Below are 14,222 nucleotides of genomic sequence, written 5' to 3'. Positions count from 1 at the left end.
GTGGGAATTTACTCCCAGTGTCTGTTTTATTAATGGTCAGTCGCCGTAACACTCGATTCACAACTCAGCAAAGAGTCTTTTACAAGTGAGTATCTTTCATTTCACTTTTAATTAACAACAATGGAGGCTGGAGACAAAAGTCATATCAGGTTTAATTCTTTTGAGGGGGAAGTCCACAATAATTTAAAGATAAAATAACACAACTTAATTTAATTCTGTGCTTCTGTGCCTGTACCTTTCTCTCAGCGTGGCTTGGTGAATATACAGTATGTAAAGGGATCCGCAATATATCCCACAATCCCTTTGAGTAACTCCAGCAGAGTGGCTGGGGTCATCTGGGTTTTGCAGAGTGGGAAATGTGAGTCGAAGTGATAGCAAAAGTCACTTTTTTTGCTGCAGTACTTTCTCTTCTAGTGAGAGTTCTGCTCGAGTAACCTCTGCCCCTGAATCGTACGAACTGACACCAGTGCCGGTGGGTTACTGCTTACGTTTTAAATAAAACATGCTTTTTCTATATGGGGAGAAAAACATTTATTTTGTGTGTGTACCTCTCTCTTTTTTTTTACATAATTGCTGCTAAAATACATAAATACCAGTAGGAAACTGTAGAGAATGTCGTCAATTTTCCAGAAAAGAGCACACGATGATACGAAGAGCACATCGTATCATCATTTAAGGTGGTTGAACATGTAAGACGCTGCTTTTTACACCAGCAATTTGAGGGTCGTTTCTGTCGCTTTTGACATAAAACTCCTCCAGTGTGGAATAGACTGTGTTTCCTGGACTTCCGTGGGCAAGGGGGTTAATGGTTATCAGAGCTGCTGCATCCAAAGCAAAGGACCAAGAACTGCTGTTCAATGATTACCACGGGACCCAGCTCAGTGACCTTGAAAGTGAGGCGCGTGTGTGTGTGTTTGCCTCACCGACACACACGTCCACACTGTGAGTGAGCGTGTGTGACAGCGGTCTTATTTTTGTCTCTCGTCATCCTGTTTTATTTAACAACCCTAATTGTCTCATCATTGGTGGATCTTGTTGTTTAATGAACTGATCTAAATGATAATGGCAATGTAATGACACCCCTCGATAAATATTTAATCTAAGCACAACATGCTCTGTCACCTTGAGAGAACCTGGCACGGAAGATGAGAACTCTTTCAATGAACACACACACACACACACACACACAACGGCCCCGAATGTCGCCGCTCCTTGCGCTGTCGTCGTTCAGAGCGAGTTGCGTTTGCGAGACCTTGTTCGAAGGTACAGAACTGCCTGCGAGTTTGTTATTGTTGCGTTTAGTTCCATTTTTGTTGGAATAGTTAAAGTCATGATGCGTTTACAGTGCAAAGCCTTGACTTCAAAAAAGGTCACTGAAAATGAGCTACAAAATAGAGAACTTTCTCGCACTACGGCGCCATTTAAGGGTGAGTCTAGACGCGTGTGTCCTTGCTTCAAGCCTTAATGACCTTGAATGGAAGACCCAGATTCTGGAGAGTGTGACATTTCCCCAGGGAGGATATATGGATGGCAATTGTCAGAATTTTCTTTTTGCTTTGACTGAACTGAACAGAGAGTAAAAGGTCAGCAAAGGTCACCGGAAATCTAAAGGGTCCATCCATAGTCTGGAGAAGTGAACGGAAAGACTACGGCTCTCTGGTTTGGAGAGTGAAGGCTGTGTGAGGATGACACATCCCCCCCCCGCCCTGCCTCCATAAATGTAAACACAGTATCAGGATGAAAGTTGTCATTTGATATGAGATATCAGGAAGATGAAAAACAGCTTTCAGACTCTTTTTTTTTTTTTAAAACCAGGATTTCTTTCATCGTTGTGTCACGTTGTGCTCGTTTGCATTGTGAGGATACAGAAACAAAACTCAATAAATTATTGGGGGTTTTATATCAGTACCTCATCTACTGTGCCGTCACTTATTAACGTAAGATGACTCACCTAAGATGCCTAACCTAATGTAGATTAGATTCTTTATTGTCATTATGAGCTTTTCACTTCAGGTGCATACATTCATTCATTTATCCACGCACACATTTAAAATAAGAAATAAAGTAAGGAAGTACTAAAAAAGATGTGGTCATATGATGTCACAGTTAGCTTTTTCTTCTTCTGGCTTTAACAGTAAAATGGGCTAAACATCCTTTTGAGTTATGCCCTTGGGAAACCAAGAAATGCTGTTTATGAGCCACTTTGGTGCATTAGTGTCGCAAATTGCTATGAATTTGTCCGGTCCAGAAATGAATTACGACCTTTATTCTCTATGAACTGAGACAATTTGTAATTAACATCTGAACCATGTGCTCCTCAACCTTTCAGTGTAAAAAAACCCAAAAACTAATTCATGCAAGGTTGTCCCACGTAACCTCATTAGATGACCGCGTATGTGTACGTCTGTGTGGAAATGTAGGTGTAATTGCCGGATGAAAGGGTCGGTAATCAAGCGCCGCGAGCGCACTTTTACACTCCACTGATACCAAGGCTAACGCGCATGGCACCGAGATATTTCCGTTCACCCAGATGCAATGCTGTTTCTACCTGATTAGGTCTGGCACGTGCGATCCTTTCAAACTGTCGACCGTGTCTTTCAAAGACAAACAAATCGGTTATTATTCAAACCGCCGTCAGATGAGTTCACACAACGCTAATTAAGCCTACACCAGCTCCACACCTGCACACAGGAAGTGATTTATTTGAGTAGGGGACAGCAACAGTGATGTATGTGAGTATGCTCAAAAAAACCTCAGTCATGGAATTCATGTTTCTTTGCCCCCACCCGCCCCTGCGCTGCTGGAGTACGCACACAAATGCTCCCTCAGTCAGACTCGATAGTACGTGCTTAGTTGACGGAGCCAGTTTTCAGATGAAGGACACAGCGTGCTCACACTGTTGTTTCCCGTCCATGAAGACTAAACAGAGGCGGCTTTTATTACAAACCAAACACTCAAACCGCTCCCACTTCAAGCTTCCACTAAAGTGGAGCAAGCAAACAAACAAAATCACTTAAACCAACATTTGGACGTGGGCCGTTAATAATCCATCATGATGCAACACAGTGGGCCAAAAAACACAAGTGAAACGGAAGATATATATAAGCTGCGACGGAGGTTGTAATATATTTTGCTTTCTCTCCATGTAAATTATGCTACCTTGGGAATTGGGTAAAACTTTTTTAATTGCCTGAGCATTCATGGACTCGCTGTTGAAAAAAAGTTACACCCAAGACCATTGGAGAATTGAACACAGCTAATTGCTGACACCGTCAGCACTACACCACACTCGTTTGCATGTACAGAGCCTATGGTACGAAGGAGAGCTACAGCTAACACACCTTATTTGCACTCCTCAAATACTCCTCATGTGCTTATTGATAAAGTGATCGGCAATATCGGCAACTGTCGGATGTCTTAGCGGATAGTTTGACAGGAAAGGCAAAGGTGGGAAACGGAGAACTCAAATGAGGGTTCAGTTCAAACAGTGAAAACGTAAAAAAATAGCATTGTCAGTGTCAAATACAAGGAATAAAAAAAGGGGCTGGGGAAAATTAGACAATTCTGTACAACTAAAATAACGAAATGTCTGGAAAAAAAAAAGCCCTATAAACTTTTCACACGTGCATATTATTTTAAATCTAAAATATCATCTTTATTGTTTTGTTATTTTCTTGCCTTTCATTTTAACATATTGTCTTGACTCATGTGGAGTCAGTGTGAGGATTCATCCCCGATGTAGTTTGTATCTGTGCAATTTTTTTTTTTATTACTATTATTATTATCAAATCCAATGTCTCTCCAGCATGTAATTCATTTTTGAGCAGGCTTATACTTGCCGCATGCAGAGACGGCAGCATATGTCGGGAACTTCTATCTCTGCCCTTATATGTATTCACAGTTGCAGCCAGTAAAAAAGTTAGGCTATATGTATATAAGTAATGTATCTTATTAAAAGTTGCTGAAGCCCAATTTCTTCAAGGCTTCCTATGTTTCCACTGGTTTCCAATGTTTTACTAAGAGACTTTTTTCTGTTGATCTTTGGGCCGTGCTATTGTGTTATTTATTCAGTGCTTTCTGAGAGAAATTGCACCAAAAAAAGAGGGCGACGACCTTGGGTTTGATTTCTGCTCTGAGGACTTGCTTGTTGTGCAGTTCACACACTTGTCTGACACAAGAAGTATCAATAATGTGCTGATTCACACCTGGTCAATATTTCACCTTTTCTTTTTTCTCTCCGTACTCCATAAGATTTTCTATGAAAACCACAAAGCTGTGCTACGGTGGTGTGAAACAAAACACATTCCACTTTCCATATAAATAAACGATGTACTATCTTTCTGTAAAAAGTGCATTAAAATATTGTATCCTAACAAAAAGCACATCATATACTGAATCATGAGTGGTCAATCAATACCGTTGACTGAGGAATTATTGACTTGGCTGCTGAGAGTTATGCTTTATAGCTTTTGGCAGCGCACGTCGAACAGGTTTCCATCCAATCTCGGGTTTACAGGATCTAATACTATGACTGAACATCAAAATCAGCGGTAAATATGAATATAATCTCCAAATGTTTCCAATGACACTGTGGTGAACCCATTCTACCCTTTTCACATCCAATCAGGAGCTCAGAAATCCACAAAGAGGTAGATCTATTGGCTCCTGAGGTTCATAAGGGGATGTGGGGAGGAGAGAAGAAGACACTAAAGACAGCAGGATGTGATTCAAAAGTTTAGACATCAACATTAGATCTCTGGCACACAAAATCACAAGGGAAAGTTCTACATATCCATTCATAATTAGGCATTAAACAGCGTGCATGTCTCTATGATGAAAATATGATATGATTATACTGTGAAGCTGCCGACATAAAGGGTTCTTACAGGCCCATGGCAATCCTGAACAGTGGCAAAAGTAGTTTTTTTTTGAAGCAGGCAAACACAGGCTGAGGCTCAGGCCGTGGTTCTCAATCTGTGGTACCTGTACCACCAGTGGTACGTGAGCTGAGGAGGAAAATCTGTTCTACTGTATGTGGAGGAAATGCAAAAATAAATAAAAACGATAGCAAATTATCTTATTGGGAATAAATCTGTGAAAAGTCTGACTTTGCGCGGCCTATTTACGCCACTGTATTTACTGTAAACAGTATTTTCTCAGGTGCTACAAAAGTCTGAGAACCACTGCTCTAAGGCATCATATATCGACTTGATTTGAGCATACGTTACGAAGAAAAAAAGTAGCTATACTACACCATTTAATGGACACATAAATCTTTTTTTTTTTTAAAGCACATATAGGAAATTCACATCTTTTACAATATTACTAACATTGTTGTCACTTTTGCGTCGTGTTGTTTCTTTTAGTTACACGTTGATTCGTTTTAAAGGCGCTCCGTAACCTGCACTCGGGACTTGTCCCCCGAGAGCAACTAAGCTGTCTTCAATAGCATGCGCAGTGCTCATTACTGATGGGGTAGAAACTTTGTGACATGAACCATCTGGAAAGGACAACAAAAGACGGGGGAACAAAAAAAAAAAAGAAGGATAGAGGGTGGGGGGGAGGGGAGTTGTTTATACTGTATGTGTGTTTGAAACACATTGTTGTCCCCTGTGGTTTTTGCTCTGCAAGAGTCCAGCATCGTTGTGTCTTCCCTGCACAGGAACATATTTGTATTTCAAAGCTGCAACGTGTGCCTTGCAGTCTGACTGTAGTCAAACAGAATTAGAATAAATCTTCAAAGACAAAGAAAACATCTGTTGTTATCAAAAGCACTTACAGTACATTCACGGCGAGACACACGAATGTGTTGAAGTTAAAAGAAGAGAAAAGAAAAGAAAAATGTAAATGGTCGTCGATAACGTTCGCCGCTGAGGTGAGGGCCGCGCCATTACGAGGTGACACCTTAACAGCTGCAGCCGAGACAGAAGACTAACCAACTCTGACTGATGGAGGGACGCAGTTGTTAATGGACTCTGAAATGGACTAGTGGAGGTTGGTATTCACACACAACACAGCACTCAGTCTTGCTGGTGATACCTGATAATGAGAGCGTGGTCAGAGGGAGGGGCTGGAGGAAAACCCCGCTGTGCAGAGCTGTGAACATCTGCTGTGATAATTTTGTCTGAAATTCATCTCCCATGACTTGTTTGCAAAAACTTTAATGATTATTCCAGTGTGATCATAGAGAGAGATGCAGGCTTATAGTTCTCAACAATGCACAATAGTGTGGATCAACCATAAGAGTCTTTTTATTAAATCAATGTGCATTGTTTAATGTCGACATAAAGCTTTATTTATTCTGTGCAATATGTGCAGTATTATTGATGCTGTGCTGGTTGAACAGTGACAGAGCTGTGTGCACTGCTGCAGTGCCCCTCTCTGGGACAACACAGTATTTACTGTTACAGGACAACACAAATATGTCTAAACAACACTTGAAAGAAATGTGAAAAACTGAGAATAATGTAGAATAACTCCCGGATACATGCAAATGCAGCTGTGATGAATTGTTAGTTAATTGTCACGAAAGCACACAAATATCTATAAAAAAAACTAGGTTTTTTGAAATATGACCTCCTCCTCTCCTTTCTGCTCTCATATGTGTTATCTATATTCCACAAGATGCACGACGGAGCAACATCTGGCCATCGACACATATAACTCATCTGGACACTGATTAGTGTGTGTGTGTGTGTGTGTGTGTGTGTGCGTCTGCTAGCGTCAGCAAGCTAGCACGCTAATTTCAACAAGAGCAAACAGCTTGACAAATTGAAACTACGTTAAACAATTAATTAATGGAGAACAAACAGGTGTTTGTTGACACGCAAAAAAAAAAGAAGAAGGCATGACACGTGTGTTAGGGACGCACGCACACACACACACACGCAGCCCATCGTTCTGCCTTTTCAGCACATTAACACAGGCACACATGCCTGTGTGTGAGCCCACACACACACACACACACGCATATACACACCATCCATTACAGAAGCTGAAAAAGCTGTAGTTGTAACATGGTAGTGTCACAGTGCTCACAGCTTCTTACAGCCCACACAGCAATAAAAAAGACAATGATGCGACAGGCCTCACGCGGTGTCTTTGGCGTTCTACCTTCAATTAGCCAACTGGCAGAACTCTTTTTTTTTCTTTCCCAGAGCTGTGGCTTCTCTGTATAATTATCATCAAGGACAGAGTATGATGGCATGTGACAAAGCCGCCACCATGACCAGCTTGATATGTTTAAACACTTGCTTTAATTAATGACAAAATTAATTTCCTTCCCTTTCTTTCCCTCATCTGTTTCATTTTTTTTTGTGCCCGAACATTTATTGGCCTTTATTGTAATTGTGGAGGATGTAAACAGCTAAACAGAAAAAGTCATAAAAAAAATAATAATACATACAGATACAGATATATGAATACATAGGAAACCATAGAGATAGATATTCATGACTTCATGCTCTGCTTCATTTCCAATCACATTCTATCCCATCCCTCACCTGCAAGCTGAAATATTAATAGCTCAGACAACGAATAAGTTATTGTTATGATAGATAGATGGATGGATAGATGGATAGATAGATATATAGATAGATGCTACATTATATCTAGGGAGCTTTGTAGTTAGCTAACTGCTATCAGACAGACAGACACAAACTTAAGAGTCTGTATGATCATCCATAATTTTATGAAGCAAATTTAAACGGTATAAAAAAAAGGGAAGGGAATTTTAAAAAAGCCACAGTACATCTAAAAATAAATAAATAAAACAATCATAATAAGCCAAGCTCTGGGGCACTTGGCTTGCCTGCAGTTCTCCATCCATCTAAGGTTGACTTCACGTTGGGCTGCCCTTGAACACACCATAAGGCGAGATTGGTGCAGCCTACCAGTGTGTGTGTTTATTATTATCTTCAATGTGAGATGTAATTAATGGGCGAGTGAATTGCAACCTTCCAGGACTTGTAATGAAAGCATCGCTGCATGGGGTCTGAGATGTGAAAGGTTTTAATGCGAGATTCGTCACATTTTGATGTCACGGCCGCTAATGAGCGCGACACTGCGCGGCTGCATGTCGTTAAAGGGGAGATCCAACCCTGATTCTAGTCGTATCACAAGAATGGCCACTGATCTGTTCTGTTGTTCCTCCTCGAGGCAACTGTCGACCACAGCAACACCACGTATGAGCGGCTCAAAGACTCAAGGAAGTGGCACACCTTCACCACGCGTATGATCAAGGTAAAAGCCCTTCAACATGTTCTACTGAGAAAGACAAAAAGAGCCTTTTACCTTCATCTTTTCAAGCAACAAAAGGTTGCACATACATGGTTTGGCTCTGATTGAAGGTTGACCCATGTAGTTTTAATATGCACAGGAACCAATGGAGTCCATCCTCGTCTAAACTCGTCTCTATTTTGCAGTCCTTTAAGCCGCAGTCCATAATGGCTTTATTGAAAATCATCACTCTTAAAAATAGCCCCATGCAACCCCCAAGCCCGGTGTTTCCGCTGTGTGGTTGATACTGTCACCAGCCTTTTCTCATTATGATGAATAAACAAACCCGCTGAGAGCCAACAATATCTCCACCCAACGCATAAGGTGCCAAAACAACTGATACGAGGCCTCAATGCTGCTGCTGAATGAGATACAGCACTTACTTTGGCAGCCGTCCTCACTGTAACAGGGCTCCAACTCACTGCACCTCTAACTATAGCACACATTTCCTTTATTCATTCCTCACTTATGTTAAATATTTTACTGAGTACAGCGCTGAAGTCGTAACTTGATGGGTCGCCTATAGTATGTGACACTGGAGCTGCCAAAGGGAAGAAAAAAAAGGGCTCTCTGCCAGGCTTACCTGACTGTCAGAGGCAGCACATGACACTTGAGTCCCAAGTGTTCTGGAGTTGACCCAAGTTAGACGGCTCATCCCAGAGTTGCTTTACACAGTGTCGGGGAGCATGACTTTTCCTGATGTGTCCAAAACTAATGGGGCAACCCTAAAATATGAGTTCAATTTGGAGAGAAAAACAATATGTACCATGGACAATTTGTCATTCTGGGTTGTGTCTATGGACAGAATTTGCCATAAGAAAAAAGAAAAAGAGTGTAGTGTCAATCTGGGGTACATTTTTAAGTTCTGAGTCAAGCTTTGAGGTGACCACTGCAAGAACATTTTCAAACTTTCACACTGGGCTGACCTTCAAGAGTGGTGCAGCCAGTGGATTAACCTGTCCACAATGTGCTGAGGAGAATTTTAAACCGAAGGAGCGAAGTACAGCAGGTTCATGAAGCGGTGCGGAAAGTTGCTGCATGACAGCAAGTGCGGAAGGACATCTGTCAAACTTGTACGCTTTGGGGAATTTACGCTTATTGATTTGAGCAGCACAGTCAGTAAAGGGGCTTTGTTGCATGGAGGGCAATGAAAGGCATGACTGCGTGCACGAGACTCTCCTGAGGTTTGACCAGGACGGTCAACCTTACGAAGATAGCACAGTGGCGTCAGGAATGTAGTCATTAGCTTAAGACCAAGTAGGACATTTAAGCTGCAGTGCGCAACTTTTTGTGATTTTTTTCGCCATTGTTGATGTCATTATTCTGCCTATTGGTCTGCATGATCAGAAAGTATTTTATATTATTTGCATGCTGCGTCCTTCAATTGAAAATGGGCTCAGTCAAGCAATACTATCAGACAAATTGCTGAATGACCATTTCTTGAGCAGTCAAATTTCATGGGTTCATACTTAGCATCTCGCTTTACTCACTTTACACCACCCATACTGAGAGTTGGGGCGGAGCTTCAATCGAAACTGTGTGAACTCATTGACAGTCGTATGAATGTAACAGACATGTGTTTCTATTTAAAGGTGATGGATTACAGCCGAATAAACAGCAAGACTTGAGATAACGTCAATCTAATGTCTCAGTTATTGAAAGGTCCACTGGATTTTAATGCATTAGTGTCAAGGATCGCAAAGCTCAATCTACTGATTGGGTTGGGTTTTTAATACTATTTTATATTATATTAATGGTGAAAATAATCAGATTAATAATCAATGAAAATAATACAAAAATATACTATACAAAGTCTGAAAATAAACATCTACGAGACCTTTTTTGGACAATACCTCGAACAAATATAAAATCGCTTAAACTGTGTCTAGACTGAAGCCACAGCCCCCATTAATTGCTATGGGTTAAACTCTTGAATCTACTTAAGCATCTGTCAGGTTTCACGAGGGCTGCCACTGACATTTAAATACACCCAGTTTACCTTGCCACACACACACACACACAAGTGTTATCCCCTGTGCTCTCAAACTGGGCAGAAAGAATATGTGTAAGAGCTGTATTTTAAACACAAAAGGTTGCGTGACAGAGGACACAATGGGAGCACGGAGGCAATAAAAGGTGTTCCGAGTGATATTTCAGTCTTAATTCCACTGAACTCAGGGCCCATAACAACAACTCAATGCAAATTCATTTTATAATTAATCTAACCAGATTATCTAAATTCCACATCATATATTAACCCCGGCTTATATTACAGAACATTAACGACTCCATTCTCTCAGAAAATAATGTCTTCCGCTCATTATTTTTTAGCTGTTTTAACCTTCACCACGCAGAGCTGCAATATGTGCTGTATGTGAAGGCTTTTTCACATCTGCTAAAGACAGAAATTCTTAAGACTATCTCAGTTAATACCAAATATTATCACTATTCTTTGCTCTCTGTTTCCCATCACAAAACTTATTTCAATGACAATGTCTTTCTACTTCAGTAACTGCCTGATTTGTGATCTTTTAATCACAAGGTGGCAGAAGCATCCCGCTGAACATACTGTTGAACAGTATATATACTGTATATATGAGGGTATTTGAATGCATCTCCTTAGCTGCTCTTTTCAGCTCAACATGCCGTGAGCCCTGCATTACTTCCACTGGCTCACATGCACCGGATGTCAGAATTCTTGAATATTCATCAACTAATTATAACATTTTGCCTGAAATCCCCATTCCTAAATAACTCGCACACAAACAGATTCCGTGTTACATGAGAAAAGTGAAATTCTAACTTAACTCAGTATATTAAAATAATTCAGAGAGGAGACTTTAAATTATGTCACATGCTTCTTTTAACTTTACTCATTTCTAAAAGATTATTTAAAAAAAATATATACGATCCTGGTCTCAGTTCAAATAATGGCAATTACACACAGACACACACAGACACACACAGTGGGTGTCATTACTGTCAACATCTCCGCATGCCCTCAGGTCAGCTGCAACAATCGTTTTATGTCTCAGGACTCTGGTGTGTGTGTGTGTGTGGTGGTGTGTGACGAGGATGGAGTGAGCGATGAAGGAAGGGTGTGAGAAAAGAGAGGGGGGCGGGAGGGGAGTGAGAACTGTCAGTCCAAAAAGGGAACCACAAACTCAGCCACTCAACCGCCTGCTTTGACATTCAAGCACTTACCTTAATTCTCCAAAATTATGGACTATTTTGCTCTAAATGTTCCGCTGCTTGCTGATCAGTCGCTGCTGTCAATCATCCGACATGCCCACAGCAGTCTTGTCCTCAACACAATACTATTTTTACACTCTGCAAAGATGGAAAAGGTTGTCTTGTTGTACAGTCACATGTTGTTCACATCCATGTGCGTTTTGTGTATTTGGAACGTAGCATCCTGTTTGTTTGTTTTTAAAGCTTGATTTTACTGCTGCAGCTGTTCCTGGTTAAGTGCCTATGTTTAGTGGACATGTGTATATATATATATATATATATATATATATATATATATATATGTAAATATAACTGGGTTTATGACACTGAAATAAACTGAATAAAATGTTGAACGATGGGCCATAATTCTGTAAGTGTAAGTACAAAACCTGTAGTATAGATATGCAGTACAGTGCATATCAATTCTGCAGCCGTGTGTGGCGTGCCTGCGCTTCTCCCATTTGGCCTAAGGGTGGCAGTGTTGATTTATCATTTCTCCTCCTGCATTCCTTTTCACAGTGCTGTTTTTACACTAAATGAGAGATCTCAATGGTGTACAGTGAGGACATAATTCTGCCATGAAGCAGAGATACATGAAATTTTATGTTTAAAGAAATCTAATCTCTATACAGATACAGTATACATATATGTGTGTGCGTCTAAAAAAAGAAGCTGCACTGTTTTGTCGCATTGTTTTTTTTTTTTAGAGAGATAATTAATTGTGTTAAATCCCAACAAACGGATTTTTTTCTTTCATTGGTGCGGTTGACGAAAATGCCATTAAAGCATCACGCATCATTTCACTCTTGTGGATGATTGGGTGATTTTGTAGGGAGATAGAGAGTGGCTCTCAGGCAGTGGAACAGACTTTTGAAGCAGCTCATGCCAGCACACAGCAGGGGGCAAACCAGAGCCTGGAATGAAACTGCTGCTCTTGGAAGGACTACACTGTGAGAAAAAAACACTGTTTCTGTAAATTAGAGAGTGTTATGTGTAGCAGCGTGCATGGATATAAATATGTGTGTATTTGTTGAGTGACAGGAGATAATGTGCTCTCAGATCTGTCCCAATAAACCGGTCCCAATCCGCTCCGCTCTTCCCCTGAATTAACCGATTCCTCTACTGAGCCATTGAGTTTTGATCAAACTTTCATACCTTGCCTGATTCACAAAATCCCTGGTCAGGTTCCACTGAGGCTCCAGCAAAGTGGGCCGTGAGCATCATGGCGTAATTTACACATTAAAAAGGCCCGATGCTTTCCAAATCAAATTTTCATAGCACATCACTCCTCGGGAAGGAGGAGATTTCCAGCACCGTGTTTTCCCCGTGCCCGCATGTGAGCATTTTCCTGCCGAGTGATTTTTGAATTTTCAGTGTCACATCTGTGACTCTGTGCTTTGCCAGTAAAAAAAAAAAAAAGTTCAAGTGAATTTTGCAAGTGTGTGTGTGTGTGTCGGTTCAAAACTGGGAGGGAGAGAGCAATGCTGACAGAGAGTTAAATGTATATTAAAAATGAAGAAAAAAAACACATATATACAGTATATATCAAAATTAATTAAAGCTATCATCTCCCCACATCATTTTGAAGCTAATTCACTCAACAAAAATGTACAATTCAAAAAGAGCATCTGTAAGATGATACATTTAAGTCAAAGGCAAATTTTCATAATTTTCCCCCCACACATTCTATCTTACTTCATTAGAGATGTAAAGACATTTCCAAACTGTCCCAAATGTAAAAGCAAAAAATTAAAATAAAAAAACCTTTTTATATCAGCAAATTCCTTCAGTATTTAGGATTAATTACTGTGGACAAGTCTTTTGCTGTAATGACCGTACTGGAATACATCCAGAAAATATAGGTAACATATATGCAGGTTTTAAAAAAAGACGACTTTCAATCCTTATATCACATATTTTTTTTTTTTACGATGTTTTAGAAGAAAAAAGGCAGAATTGATCCTGTTGGTCGAGAACATGTTTTTTTTAAGCTGTTGTTTTTCCCAAGTCTATTGTTTATTGTATGAGGATGATTAAGAGAATAGTTCTGATAAATATATTGGCTGTGATTCAAATGTAATGTGAATCACATGCATTGTAGCCTGTGTGGGCGGAATTGTTGATGTTTTTTTGTGAACACTCATTCTCTTATGTTGATTTTTCACATTTCGTCCGTGTAAAGAGAAGCGCACAAAGACTCGCTCGTCTTTAGAGCTATATAAACCAGCGACGTCAAGGACTCGCAGTGCTCTGCACAATCTGCTGACCCAGCCATTGACTCTCCTACGCGCTCATAACAAAGATCATATGACTTTTTGACTTTGTCGGGGGGGGAATGGCCCAAACTAACTTTGACTTGGAGAGCCATGAAAAGACGAGACATGAATACTGCAAAGCAATGCGCCGAGCAAGGGCACCAATAAAAGCTGCACGACCCATCTGCTACGATGACGCGCGGCGAGCCAGTCGGAGACAGTGCAGCCTGTTTGATTGTCTTCGTGTCTCGCTCGTCTCCCATCTTTTGTCTTTTGTAATGGTAATCAAAGATTCATTCGGGAGAGACACTGGTAACTCTCAGCATATTGTCTCTAAAGTAGAATTTCAAAGGACGTGTTCAGAGCAGCTGTAATGACTCAAAAAGTTGGGGATGAGTGCTGTAAGATGTCTTTTCAGCAACTCTTTCTCTCCTCTCCCCCTCTGTCATAGCACCCTTC

This window comes from Solea senegalensis, linkage group LG14, assembly GCF_019176455.1.
Source record: "Solea senegalensis isolate Sse05_10M linkage group LG14, IFAPA_SoseM_1, whole genome shotgun sequence".
Taxonomy (NCBI): Eukaryota; Metazoa; Chordata; class Actinopteri; order Pleuronectiformes; family Soleidae; genus Solea; species Solea senegalensis.
The sequence above is the reverse complement of the archived record's forward strand: the minus strand, read 5'-3'. Positions refer to the sequence as shown.